Here is a 16,808-nt window from a genome sequence, read left to right as displayed (position 1 = left end):
AGAGAGAGAGAGAGAGAGAGAGACCGATTGAGCATGTGCGATTCAGGGGCGAGGCCAGAAACCTCCAAATGAGTGGACCTTGGTAAAACAGGGTGGACCTCTATTTTGTGCCTAATTTCATCATGAATATAATGAAGCGTGCCCCTTTCCTCAGCCGTTATGAGTCAATATTTGCTCATTTACACCTAGCTTAATGCTTAGAGTTGCATAATTACAGGTACAATAACAATAACTATTTTAAGTTTATTATTAGTAATTTACATTAATAGGTCATGTTGATGCAATAAAAAATGAAATGGCCATAGAAATAAATACAGTAAATTAAAATAAGAGATATGATGCAATAAACATTATTATTAGTAGTAGAGATGAACAGTAAAGCTATTTCCATTAGTGATGGGAAGATCAGATCATTTTAATAATTTGGATCTTTGAGTCTCGTTCAGCAAAATGAACGAATCTTTATTCAAGTCATTTCGTTCATTTCGTTCATTTGAGCAGAATTAAATTAAAATGTTAAATTTTCAATAGCCAAATCCCCCCCAACACGTCTACTTACACAAACTTTGATTATAGTCCCAATAAAATTATAATGCAGCCAAGGACAAATTATGAGAAACAGAAAGATTAGTTCACCCTGGAATCTTTTTGTCCAAACTGTTTGTTCTTTTGTCACACAACTCGGACCAGATGACTCGAGAGGTGAACTAATCATTTCTGTTTCCTGTGTGAGAAATGCTTAGCGTATACGGCTGTCATGTGATAAAAGAATGAACGGCTCGGACCAAAATAGTTGAAAGGTGAACTAATCATTTCTGTTTCCTGTACAGCGCCTATGCAGTTTTCACGTAACAAACGAACGGAGGTTGCGCAATGCGCATGCGTGGCCAACACAAAATGAACGAATCACTCTCTGAGACTACTCATTCTTCTGAGTCACATAAAAGATTCGTTCAAAATGAACGAATCGTTCATGAACAATCCATCGCTAATTTCTATCAGAAAAGACAATAAAAGATTATTGGGATTAATAAGAATGTTGAAATACTTATATCATTTGGCGTAAACCCCGTCCTACGGTTCAGCGTTCTGATACTTGCTTGAACTGTCGGATCCTGCCAGAAGTAATGATGGCAGGGGAGCGGAGCTTACCCCTGCCTATGACGGGACCTAAACCTATGGTAATGGGGTGGAGGGGGGTGAAAACAACGGAAGTAAGCAACTGTGTTGTGATTGGATGAGATGCCTGATAGAATGAATCCCAAGATCTTCCTGCTAGAACTACGTTTACACTTACATAGCTGTTTGGTCAAAGTATTTGTCAGCTTGCTGAAGATAATAGAATTTTGATCAAATACATCCTATTTTCTCGGTGTAAAAAATTGCCGTCCAAGTGGTGTCCTCCCTAGTATTTTGTGGTAGCCAGTTCGTTCTCTCCTCAGCCATGTTGAATGTTTAGAATCTCCTCCCAACGCGGAAAATCTGGTAGGTAAGTACCTTGAGTATGTTACTCTATCTGTTGTGTCTCTCAGCTGTGATCAGCCTTAATGCTGAAGCTGCTAGTTTAACTGTATTTCCCAGCTGTAGTGAAGTAGTAATCCAAGCGATCATGGAGTGAGAGACAATGCCGATTACTTCAAAGAAACTACTCGCTGACTGACATTGCTGACTCATTCAACTTAACTGGCTCACAACCACTGATATACTTTGTCGCCACCTGCTTGCTAAAATCTTTAATGTCACAGTCAAAGATTAAAAGACACTCATCTAGCTGCTTTTTGACATGTGCGCTGCTCTTACACTTTAGTTGAGAGCGCCATGAACACAAGCAGAGTGATACAAAAAGTAACGCGTCCAAGTGCTGATGGTGTGAGACGTCAGTGCTCTTGGAACATCTCTTGCCCAATCAGATTGAGGAACGGAACTAACTGTTGTATAAATGTCAAATCCGCTACATTTAGCGCTATTTTTGCTCTCTGTGTCGTAATGTATATCATTACTGTTTTACTGAGTGAGAAACCGCTTGAAACGATTCAGTGTGTGAGCTGTTTGAATGATTCGAGCTGAATCGCGAACTGATTCATACCGTTTTACTAATCCATTTCACCTACCCTGTGTCTGAAATCGCATACTGTCAGAGTATGTACTGTAGTTGATGAAGAATGCACTTCTCAGCTGGTAAAACAGTATGTTCTTTGGGTATGCATGCGAGTAGTATGAATTGATTCTGGACATACTTCTTTCAGGGATTTGGGTATTGACTTGGGTTGCCACCTTGGCCCTGTAAAATTCCTGGACACTTGATCAGTGGACGAAAAATGTATTGCTGGCCATCATACGAGAAATAAAACATTATTTATGATTGTTTACTCCTTGTTTGATATGGGAATTACCGCATATATAGCATATAATTCAATCAAACAATATCATCACAACATTTGAAAAACATTTTAGCTTATTTTTAAGATGCACATATTCATTTCATAACAACATTGTATTAAAATGAATTGTGTAATTTTTTAACAAATTGAAATACATTTACAAATATTAAGTTTTTTATTTTATTTTGTTAAAGATTACTCAATTGAATTTGATAGAATTTTGTTATGAATTTGAAATGGGTAAAAAAAAAAAAAATGTATTTATTTTTATTAAATTATTTTGGTGTGTGTGTGTGTACAGGTTTAACATATTATTATCTTATTTTGGCCCTAAGCAGTTGTCTTGAGTTTATGGTTCACACTGAACATTTAAATGTTCTAAAATTTATAAATATGTATAAAGTTATGTATAAGGTAAAAAAAAAAAAAAAAAGTTCGTAGATTTACACCAAAGGAAAAAAAATAAATGTAAATAAATATAATGTAAAAAAATGTCAAAAAAAATATTTTCAAGATCTACAGAACGCATTTCAATATTTACGCGTTTAAATTTCATAACAATTTTCCATCAAATTTAATTAACCTCAATCCTCAATCCGGGTGGCGGAGGATGAATCTCAGCTGCCATCGCGTCTGAGACCATCAGTCCACGCATTTTATCATATGACTTGTTGAGCGCGTTACTGCGGAGACCTAGCGTGAGTGGTGGCTCACGCTATTCTCTGCGGCATCCACACACAACTCACCACGTTCCCCACTGAGAGCGAGAACCACATTGTAGTAACCACGAGGAGGGTAACCCAACGTGACTCTACCCACCCTAGCAACCGGGCCAATTGGTTGCTTAGGAAGCCTGACTGGAGTCACTCAGCACTCCCTGGATTCCAACTTGCGACTCCAGGTGTGGTAGTCAGCGTCTTTACTTGCTGAGCTACCCAGACTCCCTAATTAAGTAATCTTTAACAAAATTAAATTAAACAATCTTGTACTAATTTAATTTTGTTTGGAAATTTGATGGAAATATGTTATGAAATTGAAATGCGTAAATCTTAAAAATAGGCTTTTTTCGGTGTTGGGCATTATGAACCTACGAGATCTTACAGTAAAAACATTCCTTTGTTTGTTTTTTTGGACAGAACATTGAAGCATTATAGTAAGTAGACTAAAGTCTAAAGGATGTTTACACAAAAGTGGAAAACATCTCGATCATCTGAACAGACCAGTTCACTCAACTTAATTGGACTTTCTTATGATAATATGAGAATTAGTTTGATTCTCCTCCTTGCATAGTGTGCTTATAAACGCGTCAGGAAAATACTGAAATTCCGTGACATTTTGCATCCCGGAATGAACAGATGGCCAAAAACCTGGACGATCCTGGAAAATCCTGAACGCGTGGAAACCCTAGTATTGACACAAGACCCAAATATGTGACGTAATAACAACAACCGCGATAAAAATAAACTCTGGTTTTGGTAAACAAGCACCATTTAAGCAAAAGAACCAATCTTTTTGGTATATTCTGTATAGCACTTACAGTACAGTTGAAAGGGATTATGGGATTGTACAGTGTCCAGTCGATCGGCACTTCAGAATCTCGCTGCAAAATAGTAGGTCATCCGTGTATTTCTCGCTTACTGTTTTACTGTGGCTAGTGCTCCAGAAAAAAGATTCTAGTGACACCCCTGATATTATAACTTAGGACTTTAGGATGACCATTTTTATATGTTAATGGTATTTACATGGTACTCTGTTGGTGGGCCAGACGTGGATGAGTTCACTTGTTTCACTTGTCCTTGGAGAGCCAACTGTGGAATTCCCAGGGTCCGAGCAGGCGGGAGGAAGACAGGGATTGATAAAAGCTTTAGAACAAAGACAGCTGTTGTCTTGCAACCTATAAAAGGTGGTGTGCTGGTATGCTGTTTTTTTCTCTGTGCTTAAAAATACAACGTGCCACGGTAGCTCAGACTTGAGTCTTTATTTCCTACTTCATACTCCATGGTACTTCTGGTATAACCATCGTGATAGTGTCCAACAAACCATCTTGTTACCATGGTAACATGTAAAATAATCATATTAATTATAAAATTTGGAAAAAAATTATAATATACCTTTTGTAGGTGTTGTCAGTGTAAATGACTTCAGTCAATACTTATGTTCACTCTTAGAATAACAGAACATTTTATTATTGAAAATCTTATTTCACAGGGCGAGTTTACTTTAATTCCCACTAAAATTTATCATCTGGGTTTTTCATTTCTTATATTGTAACTGTAGATGAGAGCGTTATAATTGTCCCATATGATGTCATTTATTTCAATGACAGGATGTCCATGGAGAATGAATGGAGGGTTCATTCATAAAGCAAGCGAGAAAGAGGACCTGAAAGAGGCCATTGAAGAGGAGCTGATGTGGGGCAGGGTGACCATCAGCTCACTGAAGTTGCAGCCATGTGTGTTTGAGTTGTGCAAGTTTTACTCTCAGTGTGTGTGCAGAGGTTTCAGTCACAGAGCTGCATCGTTACAGAGGTACAGCACTGCACAACAACTCAACTCCATACACACACATACACTATATTGCCAAAAGTATTTGCTCACCCATCCAAATAATTGAATTCAGGTGTTCCAATCACTTCCATGGCCACAGGTGTATAAAATGAAGCACCTAGGCATGCAGACTGCTTCTACAAACATTTGTGAAAGAATGGGCCGCTCTCAGGAGCTCAGTGAATTCCAGCGTGGTACTGTGATAGGATGCCACCTGTGCAACAAGTCCAGTCGTGAAATTTCCTCGCTACTAAATATTCCACAGTCAACTGTCAGTGGTATTATAACAAAGTGGAAGCGATTGGGAACTCAGCCACGAAGTGGTAGGCCACGTAAAATGACAGAGCGGAGTCAGCGGATGCTGAGGCGCATAGTGCGCAGAGGTCGCCAACTTTCTGCAGAGTCAATCGCTACAGACCTCCAAAGTTCATATGGCCTTCAGATTAGCTCAAGAACAGTGCGTAGAGAGCTTCATGGAATGGGTTTCCATGGCCAAGCAGCTGCATCCAAGCCATACATCACCAAGTGCAATGCAAAGCGTCGGATGCAGTGGTGTAAAGCATGCCGCCACTGGACTCTAGAGCAGTGGAGACGCGTTCTCTGGAGTGACGAATCACGCTTCTCCATCTGGCAATCTGATGGATGAGTCTGGGTTTGGCGGTTGCCAGTAGAACGGTACTTGTCTGACTGCATTGTGCCAACTGTGAAGTTTGGTGGAGGAGGGATTATGGTGTGGGGTTGTTTTTCAGGAGCTGGGCTTGGCCCCTTAGTTCCAGTGAAAGGAACTCTGAATGCTTCAGCATACCAAGAGATTTTGGACAATTCCATGCTCCCAACTTTGTGGGAACAGTTTGGGGATGGCCCCTTCCTGTTCCAACATGACTGCGCACCAGTGCACAAAGCAAGGTCCATAAAGACATGGATGAGCGAGTTTGGTGTGGAAGAACTTGACTGGCCTGTACAGAGTCCTGACCTCAACCCGATAGAGCACCTTTGGGATGAATTAGAGCGAAGACTGCGAGCCAGGCCTTCTCATCCAACATCAGTGTCTGACCTCACAAATGCGCTTCTGGAAGAATGGTCAAAAATTCCCATAAACACACTCCTAAACCTTGTGGAAAATCTTCCCAGAACAGTTGAAGCTGTTATAGCTGCAAAGGGTGGGCCGACGTCATAGTAAACCCTATGGATTAAGAATGGGATGTCACTTAAGTTCATATGTGTCTAAAGGCAGATGAGCGAATACTTTTGGCAATATAGTGTACATGCTTGTCACCAAAAGGGCATAAATAGTACAGATGCATGTTACAAACATATATATATATGTATGTATATCAGTAAATGTACATTTATAATGAAAATATGTTTCTACAATCAGTATGCAACTGCTGTTTTAGTCCCTCTGTGTGTGTTTACTTAGAGTAACTATAGTTTGGGGACAAATTTATCCTCAGAAGTCAGGTAAAAATGACAAAACCCCCCTTTGGAGACATTTGGGGGGGGGGGGGTTCATGAATAAAATAATGTTTTTTGTTAATGTTAAAAATGCTTTTTAGGGGGAAGTTTTGGGTTAGGGAAAGTATATAGGCCAAGTACAATTAGCTTTATATGCAGTAAAAACAATAGAAGTCTATGGTATGTCCTCAATTAGATTGCTAAGTAAATTGTCTTGTATTCTACAGGTACTGTGTGGACAGCCATCACTGGTATGAGAGACAGACAGCAGAAGTGTGCAGTCGCATGAGAAGGGTCACTTTCTCCAAAAGTGAGTTCCACAACACAACATCTAACCCTAAAAGTAACCGTAAAAGCAAACACAATAAGCAGCACACAGCATCACAAAAATAATCCATTTATTGGCGAGGTGGTCTAGTAGTTAGCACATGATTAGCACATGAAACACTTTGAGTTGTGCCTTGATATAGGTCTTTATCACACTTCCACGTTTGCAAAGCAGAAGCTTCCATTTGTAGCGTTAAACAACTTCCGCCACAGTCTGTATCAATGGCAGTGCCTGTAGCGTGGCATTATTATAGTCTATTTATGTACAATTCATCTCAAATACTTCATCTAAACAGACCTACCTCACCTTCCAATCATTACCCAGGATTGATGAAACGAAGACAAATGGTGTCATGTTATTCGATGCATTATGTATGTGAGAAGGCAGGGCCGCAGAGTATTTCTATGTCTTTATTAGCGAAATGCAAGAATATAGTACAAATAAGAGTACATATACACATTAAAGAGCATTAGATCAAGACAGGTTTACAGTATGCCACAAAAAAAATTATATTATGAGTAAAGATTATACAGAGTATGAGATTACAGAAAACAGCTGGTTTAATTGTTGATAAAATGTGGAGTTATATCCTTTGAGCATTCACTGGTGACCAAATACAGCAAGATGAATTGCAGTCGTGAGATTTGACTGCAATGTAAAAAAATAAATATCTTAAAAACAGATAAAAATGTCACAGTTTCTACTACTGTATTATATTTTACCTTGTGTGACCCTGCATACATATGCGTGTACGTTGTATTTTGGCTTCGCTATACGCAATGTATAATTTAAATTAATTTAAATTGACTGAATATTGTTCATAACACTTTGGACCATAATTTAAGTGTTAAACTTCTGACACACGAGTCACGTGACACAATAGCATGGAGTCAATTTCTGTGAAGCGCTTCTATAGGCGCAGAGCCAACAAAAGTGCTTCTGGTAAATAAAAACTCTTTAAGTTCTATTGAAACCTGTTTGGGTGTAAAGATTAGCATCTCTAGTTTCTTTTGATATGCCGCTTAAAAAAATCAAATCAGCGTGATGATAAACATGATGTACACATATGTGGACTGTGGGACTTTATTTACACAAAAGTTGAAAAAACAAGTTAGCTATTTGGAATAACTTTCCACATTAACAAATCTGTGGGTTATTTTGCATAATTTTAATATAAATGTTGTTATATTTTATTTTATTATTATACAATACGGTTCTATTCATGAACATTAATTATACCACGGGCTGTTGAATGCTTGATTCTGATTGGTTGACGAATGTTCTAAGGTGTGCAGTTATTTTTCAGTAAACCAATGGCTATGAAGTTGTTCAAGGTCTTGACCGCATAATGGTACCACATCACTCCTCCTCATTATTTTAGTTATTTCAAATAGCTGTAAAGGCTACCACAGCAAAATAACCACATAAAACAATGACATTGGCTAAGTACATTGGATAAGAATGACAAACAATGTCTATAATATCCTAAATTTATTTCAATTTTAGTAAAACAGCACCCTCACGCTCTCTTTCGCTCATAGTGACACTTAAATAGACCTTTATTACAGTCTGCGTGTTGTCACATCCAGCTCTGAATGGTAGCGTAATCAAACCTCCGCATATAGTTCTGTCTATGGACAATCGACAGTTTTTATAAAGAAAATACACTTGACAGTAAACATCAACAGATGAACTTGTTTCTTTATCTTGACTTAGCATCTTCCATTATAATGTATAACAGTATCTGAGCGAGACGACTATAAGGGCAAATTCAAAGCTTGGCAGGGATGAGGACACTGGGGGCCCAGAGACAGCCAAAGTAGTGGGGTCTGAGAGATATTTTCTACCAAAAGATTAAACTATTTCATCAAGACTTTATCAGTCAAGGGCACTTGGATATGAATATTAAAACAGTTTGAAGCAGAATGACAGCAGTACAGTTTTTGTGTTTAAATATTTATATATATGTATGGGACACAGGAGGCCTTTTGACAGATAAATTAGGCTTTCCTTGCCATCCATGATGACATCTAATTTTCACATAATTAGAACAAAAATCTGTTTGTTTATTATGAAAGGCTTGTAACATGCTGATTAATAAACCTAAATTAGACGAGGAAAAATAGCTTGGTATCATTAAAAATTTCACAATTTAGTCCCGCTGTCCACATATGTGGACAACAATTTTTAGGAAAATGAGTTAATCTATATTTTTTAAATAGTTTTTTTTAATTATTATTAGGTGCTACTAGTTACAAATCAAAAAAGGGAAATTTAAAACGCACACAGCAGTCACACTCGGTCTCAGGAGGTTAAAATAAAATCAGGAGATTAACATGCTGCAACATGGAAAATAATAACATTACAAGCAAGACTGGGTTTAAACAGAGTCTCTTAGACTTGAGTTTAGCACATTAATCCTCTTGGAGAAACCTGAACAGCATGCATCTCATGAACCGGGAACAATTTGCCCTTATAATCGTCTCGCTCAGATACTGTTATACATTATAATGGAAGATGCTAAGTCAAGATAAAGAATCAATTTCAGCTGTTGATGTTTATTGTCAAGTGCATTTTCTTTATAAAAACTGGTGATTGTCCATAGACAGAACTATATGCGGAGGTTTGATAATGCTACCATTCAGAGCCGGATGTGACAAAGGTCTATTTAAGTGACACAAGTTAGAGTCATGCATCAGTTCCTTATCTTGTTCTATCCTCTTTCATCCATCATTTCCTGTCCTTTTTCTACTATCACTATGAATAAAAGTCAAAAATAAGAAAAATCTAAATAAAATACAAAAATCAACAAACACCATCAGCAAGTTTCCATAGAATTCATCAGTGCCAACAAGAAGAAAATTCATTTTTGAAATTCCCGCAACACTTCCGCTTATATTTCTATTAATTTCATAAAGTTTTACTCTTGCTTTTGCTGCTTTTTAATATTCCATTAATGAGTTCTCGTCCTCATCATTATCGGCATCATTAATATCTTCATTAGTGTTTCTCATTGAATTGTTCTGGATTATTTAAAGCTACGACTCTCTGTGGCTAAATGTGTATATGAGCGAAAAAATATTGACTTTTATTTGATGAGCAAATTACTAACATCAATTTTATCATTCTCTCTCTTACATACACAGGCCACTAGCGACTTCATTAAATAAATCATTGTGTGTGTGTGTGTGTGTGTGTGTGGATACCTGTTTCCACAGGTACATATGGATCTGAACTCATTAAAGTGTGTATGTATGTGTGATCTCATTAAACCACACTCTTCCTACAGGACTAATGATGTCTAAGGTCATTTATAATCATGGTGAGATATATATGTCACCATGACAGTGGTAGTGGGGGCAGTGGTAGCTCAGCGGTTAAGGCTCTGGGTTACTGATCAGAAGGTTGGGGGTTCAAGCCCCAGCACCGCCAAGATGCCACTGTTGGGCCCTTGAGCAAGGCCCTTGACCCTATCTGCTCCAGGGGCACTGTATCATGGCTGACCCTGCACTCTGACCCCAGCCTAGCTGGGATATGTGAAAAAGAAGAATTTCACTGTATATGTGCAAATGTATAATGTGTGATAAAGAAAATTAAATTAAATGTGTGTGTGTAACAGTACATCAGCTGAACAAAAACAGAATACAATGAAAAAGGCAGGCTCCAGACATTCATTTGATTGTAGCATGTCCAGTGTTGAAACAAGAATAAGATGCTTGTGTAAAGAAATAAGCAAGGCGACTGCTCCTTTTTTTCTTTTTTACATGTGAAGTGTTTAATCTGAAAGTTTAGAATCACATGTGCATTCACAAATCCTTGTTTACACACCACACACACAAAAAAGTACTGATATTACCAAGCAATTGTTATCAAAATTGTTATCAAAAGTTATTTTGTTTGGACATGGTACCATGATATTTCCATAACCTATAAAATAATAATATTAAATAGTGAGGGTTATTTTTATACTTAAACTCTCTCTCTCTCTCTCTCTCTCTCTCTCTAACATATACACTCAGATCTGAAGCAGAAGTGTCTGGCAAGAATGTGTGTGAAGATGTGAGAAGAGAGCTGAACTTCATCTGCGAGTGACAGACATCTAAACCATCTGAAATTGTGTGGGCAGTGTATGTGCGTGAGAGAGAGAGAGGCTGGGTTGGGTTAAACAATGAACGGCATTAAAAGTGCACTCAGTAATTAATGAAATGTTGCACTGGCCGATATGACAGTCAATTGCAGAAATGCACTATTTGCACTAGCGAACATCATTGCAAAAATAAACATTGTTTTCAAACAGCTTTCCAGCTTTCAATTTTCACTGATTAAAATGCTAATTCTTGATATCAGGAATGGAATTGCCACTAGTAAAAGTGCAAATTTTTTATATCAGTAATTACATTTGCATTAGTAAAAACATTAATTCTTGAAATAAAAATGATGTCATTAATTGCGGAAATACCCATTCTTGATCAAAAATGGAATGTCAACTTGTAAAAAACATAATTCTTGATATCTGTAACTGCATTTTCACTAGTAGAATTTCACAATGATCTGTCATTCACTCCTATTCAAAATGCAGTTACAGATAGGCTATCTATAATTAATTTATTGCTAGCTGAAATTCCAATTTTACATATTAGCAATGCACTTTTAGAGCTCCTTGGATCGAACCAACAGATAAACCCGCACCAACCTTCCTGTTCGTCATTTTTGATTGAAATCAATTTTTTTTTACAATGTAATAAAAATGGTTTATTTAAGTGCTACAAGACTTGGTGACTTTTCCTCCACTTGCCATATGAGCACACACCCAAAAATTTGACTTGATATGATAAGTCTAAATGGTCGTAAAAAATAAAAGTGACACCTTTACTGTTCGCAGTCAAAATTGAACGACCATAGGAAATGAACAGGAAAGACTAAAAATTTTATTTATTTGTGGAATAAATAGCGTTCAGCACTAAAGAGAAATATTTATCTATGGATTGTTAATAAAGCGCGTTCAGAGCTGGAGAGAAATCTTTCTCTCTAGAGTGGGAATAAAGCGCATTCAGCTGCACTCTGCGTCGAGTATAAACCAGGCTTTATTCCCGCGTTGCCTCTCTCCCCACTATAGACATTGAGATAGTGAATTGGTGGGTTTTTGTTAAATGTGAGCCAAAATCATCACAATTAAAAGAACCAAAGACTTAAACTACTTCAGTCTGTGTGCATTGAATTTATTTAATACACGAGTTTCACAATTTGAGTTGAATTACTGAAATAAATGAACTTTTCCACGACATTCTAATTTATTGAGATGCACCTGTATATATACATACATACAGTTGAAGTCAAAGTTTACATACACCTTAGCCAAATACATTTAAACTCAGTTTTTCACAATTCCTAACATTTAATCGCAGAAAACATTCCCTGTATTAGGTCAGTTAGGATCACTACTTTATTTTAAGAATGTGAAATGTCAGAATAATAGTAGAGAGAATTATATATTTCAGCCTTTATTTCTTTCATCACATTCCCAGTGGGTCAGAAGTTTACATACACTTTGTTAGTATTTGGTATCATTGCCTTTAAATTGTTTAACTTGGGTCAAACATTTTGGTTAGCCTTCCACAAGCTTCTCACAATAAGTTGCTGGAATTTTGGCCCATTCCTGCAGACAGAACTGGTGTAACTGAGTCAGGTTTGTTGGCCTCCTTGCTCACAAACGCTTTTTCAGTTCTGCCCACAAATTTTCTATCAGACTGAGGTCAGGGCTTTTTATGATGACCACTCCAATACCTTGACTTTGTTGTCCTTAAACCATTTTGCCACAATTTTGGAGGTATGCTTGGGGTCATTGTCCATTTGGAAGACCCATTTGTGACCGAGCTTTAACTTCCTGGCTGATGTCTTGAGATGTTGCTTCAATATATCCACCTAATTTTCCACAACATGTTGCTGCCACCCCCATGCTTCACGACTGGGATGATGTTCTTCGGCTTGCAAGTCTCACCCTTTTTCCTCCAAACATAACAATGGTCATTATGGCCAAAAAGTAACATTTTTGTTTCATCAGACCAGAGGAAATTTCTCAAAAAAGTAAGATCTTTGTCCCCATGTGTACTTGCAAACTGTAGTCTGGCTTTTTTAATGGTGGTTTTGGAGCATTTTTTTTCCCTTGCAGAGCAGCCTTTCAGGTTATGTCGATATAGGACTCGTTTTAATGTGGATATAGATACTTGTCTACCTGTTTCCTCCAGCATCTTCACATGGTCCTTTGCTGTTGTTCTGGGATTGATTTGCACTTTTTGCACCAAAGTACATTCATCTGTAGGAGACAGAATGCGTCTCCTTCCTGAGCTGTAGGGTGGCTGCGTGGTCCCATGGGGTTTATACTTGCGTATTATTGTTTGTACAGATGAACATGGTACCTTCAGGCATTTGGAAATTGCTCCCAAGGATTATCCAGACTTGTGGAGGTCCACAATTTTTTCTGAGGTCTTTTGAGTTTCCAATGATGTCAAACAACGAGGCACTGAGTTTGAAGGCAGGGCTTAAAAAACATCCACAGGTATACCTCCAATTGACTCCAATTAGCCTATCAGAAGCTAATTGTCTAATTGCCAAAACGCTTGACATCATTTTCTGGAATTGTCCAAGCTGCTTAAAGGCACAGTTACCTTAGTGAATGTAAACTTCTGACCCACTGGAATTGTGGTATAGCCAATTAAATGTGAAATCTGTCTGTAAACAATTGTTGGAAAAATTACTCGTGTCATGCTCAAAGTAGATGTCCTAAACGACTTGCCAAAACTATAGTTTGCAAATATGAATTCTGTGGAGTGGTTAAAAATTAGTTTTAATGACTTCAACCTAAGTGTATGTAAACTTCTAACTTCAACTACATATATATATATATGTGTGTGTGTGTGTGTGTGTGTGTGTGTGTGTGTGTGTGTGATTTAACTTTGGAGCTTGTCTTTCCATCTCTTAAAGTTGACCACATTTATATCCACATCAGCAATTAAGGTTATTAACTGGTTAAGTTAAAATTAAAATGCTCCACAAAGGTTTAAATGGTCCATAGACTATTCATCTATTAAGAATATTCCTCCTTATGTAAAACGAAGAAACTGAAACATGATCCGTCTTTTTTTCTTCTTCTTCTTCTTTAAACTGTGCTAAATTTGAAAAATGTTAAGTGTTCTGGTAAGGTGCTACATAAATGTTACTTTATTATTATTATTATTATTATTATTATTATTATTATTACTAAACTAAATAATGGTGTCCTATCGTAAAAAATTCCTGATAGAACTTACGGGACTTTCACCTGTTTGTAGGCTATTTTTATTTATTTTAATATTTGGATTTGGATTTATTATTCACTGCGAAATGTGTGCTTGACATTTCACATTTTGCTTGACACCTCTTGCCTCCAGAATAATGTTAGTATACATGCACAGACAATGCAGATATTAATATCTGAAATTCCAGGAGAAACCACAACATATTCCACAGTTAATGTGGCAGTATATCAGCAGCCATATCACCCTGCAGCTCTTGCCTGGTTGCCCACTAAATCTAAGCAGTGTTGAGCTTGGGCAGTACCTGGATGGGAGACCTCCTGGGGAAAATGAAGGTTGCTGCTGGAAGTGGTATTAGGGAGGCCAGCAGTGGGGTGCTCACCCTGTGGTTTGTATGGGTCCTAAAAAAAGTCTTTTGGATGAGACGTTAATCTGACTCTCTGTGGTCATTAAAAATCCCATGGCACTTCTTGTAAAGTTTAGGGGTGTACTGGCCCAATTGGCCCTTATATATCATGGCCTCCTAATAATCCCCATCCCTGATTTGGCTACATCACCCTACTCTCCTCTCCACCAATAGCTAGTGTGTGGTGGGCGTTCTGGCACACTCTGGCTGCCATTGCATCATCCAGGTGGATGCTCCACACTGGTGGTGGTTGAGGAGTGTCCCCCTATACTATGTATAGCACTTTGAGTGCCTATAAAAGTGCTATATAAATGTAAGGAATTATTAATTATTATAATGTAGCCTACAAATTCAGCATCATCTGGTAAGAAAAAATAAAATAATATTTTTTAAATAATAATAATAATTATTATTATTATTATTAGGCTATTATTATGAAAAGGCATATACAAGGCATATTTTATTACTAGAAACTATAAATGTAAGAGTAACTTAAAAATGGGCGTTACATGTAGTTTTGACGCAGTTCTGGTTTAAGCCCCGCCCACACCCGGTTCTGTCCGAATACAGAGACAGATACAGCTAATTTTGTCATATGAACAGATACAGATACAAACACAGATAATGTCTCCATTGCACACCCTAGTAGAGGAACAAGCTTATTGGGCCAAATCTCCCCTTTTTTTTTCTTTTTTTTTTTTTTTTGAGAAAACATTTTCATATTTTGGCTGCTTCAATATTACATTACCCTGTTTTATTAGTCGAAATGTAATATATTACCTCTCTTTATTCATCACACAACAAAGAAAATGTTTGCACTTTGTGTATTTCAGGGGATTCCTGTTTTCTGCCCAGAAACATGTGACCTCAGTTCCAATCAGCTTCTGATTGGTGAGTTCCAATAACATAGCCAGTCATATGCTCGAGAGATTATACAGAACAGTAATTTCCTTTAAACTTTTTCTTATGTTGTATGTTTTAGAGTGACGTGGTACAATTTTAATATATTTTCATTTATAAGAAATGTTAAACCACATACACAAACACACAGGGGTATATATATAAAAAAGGGAAGCATATACTCAGGGTTGTAGATTCCGGGTGGGGGGGGGAGATGCTTCACGCGGCAACCCCCCAGTGTTTAAGTAAAATGTACGCCCTTGCATATATTATAAGTGAAATATCTGTATGTTTGTGTGTGCATGTGATGGACAGATTGTCTGGGTGTGTGGTTCTTCTGGCTGTACGCTGTGTTTGATGATCTGCTGTCAGTGCTGGACTTTGCTGTTAATCTGCATTGTGAGACTGGACTGGACAGCAGACATTCATAACCACGGACATTACTGCAGCAACACTAATACATGGGAAGCAGCACTCACACGCATACAGCTTGCCGACACTTGACCGGTGAGAGAACACAAACAGAGCGGTGAGAGATGGGAAAGAGATTAAATTAGACTCAGGAGGGGGTAGAAAGACTTTAAATTGATGTATTAACTTCACAGTGGAGTCCACACACACACACACACACACACACGTTAGTGTGGCTATCCGTATGAGGACTCTCCATAGACATAATTATCTTTATACTGTATGAACTATAGATTCTATCCCCTAACCCTATCCCTAAACCAAACCCTCACAAAAAACTTTCTTTTTTTAAGTGATTTGAATTATGGGGACACTAGAAATGTCCTAATAAACCACATTTATAGCATAATACCCTTATAATTACCAGTTTGTAACCTAAAAAAATTGCATATGCAGATGTATTTGGTCCTTGTGACATCATGAATTCCAAAGGAGCTGTTGTTTGCAGCTTGGTTTAAATAAATGTTCTTTTTCTATTGAGGAATTTTCAGTTCTGAAACTTACAGTATGTTTTTATAGTACAATGACCTCTTATATGTTAAAAGATCAAGGAAAATTTGATTCCTCATATGACCCCTTTAAAACATACTAAATAATCTCTGACTGTAATGGAAATCTAAAAATGCAAGATTAGGGGATAGAAAATATCATTAGCTCAATATAAAAACAACAGAAGTCAATGGAAAGTCTCCACTGTGATAGACAACCAAAACATGTGTGTCTGTGTGTGTAGGTGTTGTCTTAGCGATTGGAGATGTTATCAGGAGGTAAAGGAGAGAAACTGCAGTTGAAAGACACTGACACACACTAACTACACCTACAGCAACAACTCCATCTGTAGTATACATGCACATTTTCAAAACAAAACGAGTTTTACTCACCACAGAGCTTAGTGATATTAATCAAGTATGAGAGTGTGAGGTTAAATTTTGTATTTATTTCTTTACCAATTTTTGCAGAAATGTTGGATTGTTGTGAAGAAGGATTCTGCCTTTGTTATCGTACAGTTATAGACTGCATCAGCTCCAA

This window comes from Myxocyprinus asiaticus, chromosome 6 (genome assembly GCF_019703515.2).
Source record: "Myxocyprinus asiaticus isolate MX2 ecotype Aquarium Trade chromosome 6, UBuf_Myxa_2, whole genome shotgun sequence".
Lineage (NCBI taxonomy): Eukaryota > Metazoa > Chordata > Actinopteri > Cypriniformes > Catostomidae > Myxocyprinus > Myxocyprinus asiaticus.
The sequence above is the reverse complement of the archived record's forward strand: the minus strand, read 5'-3'. Positions refer to the sequence as shown.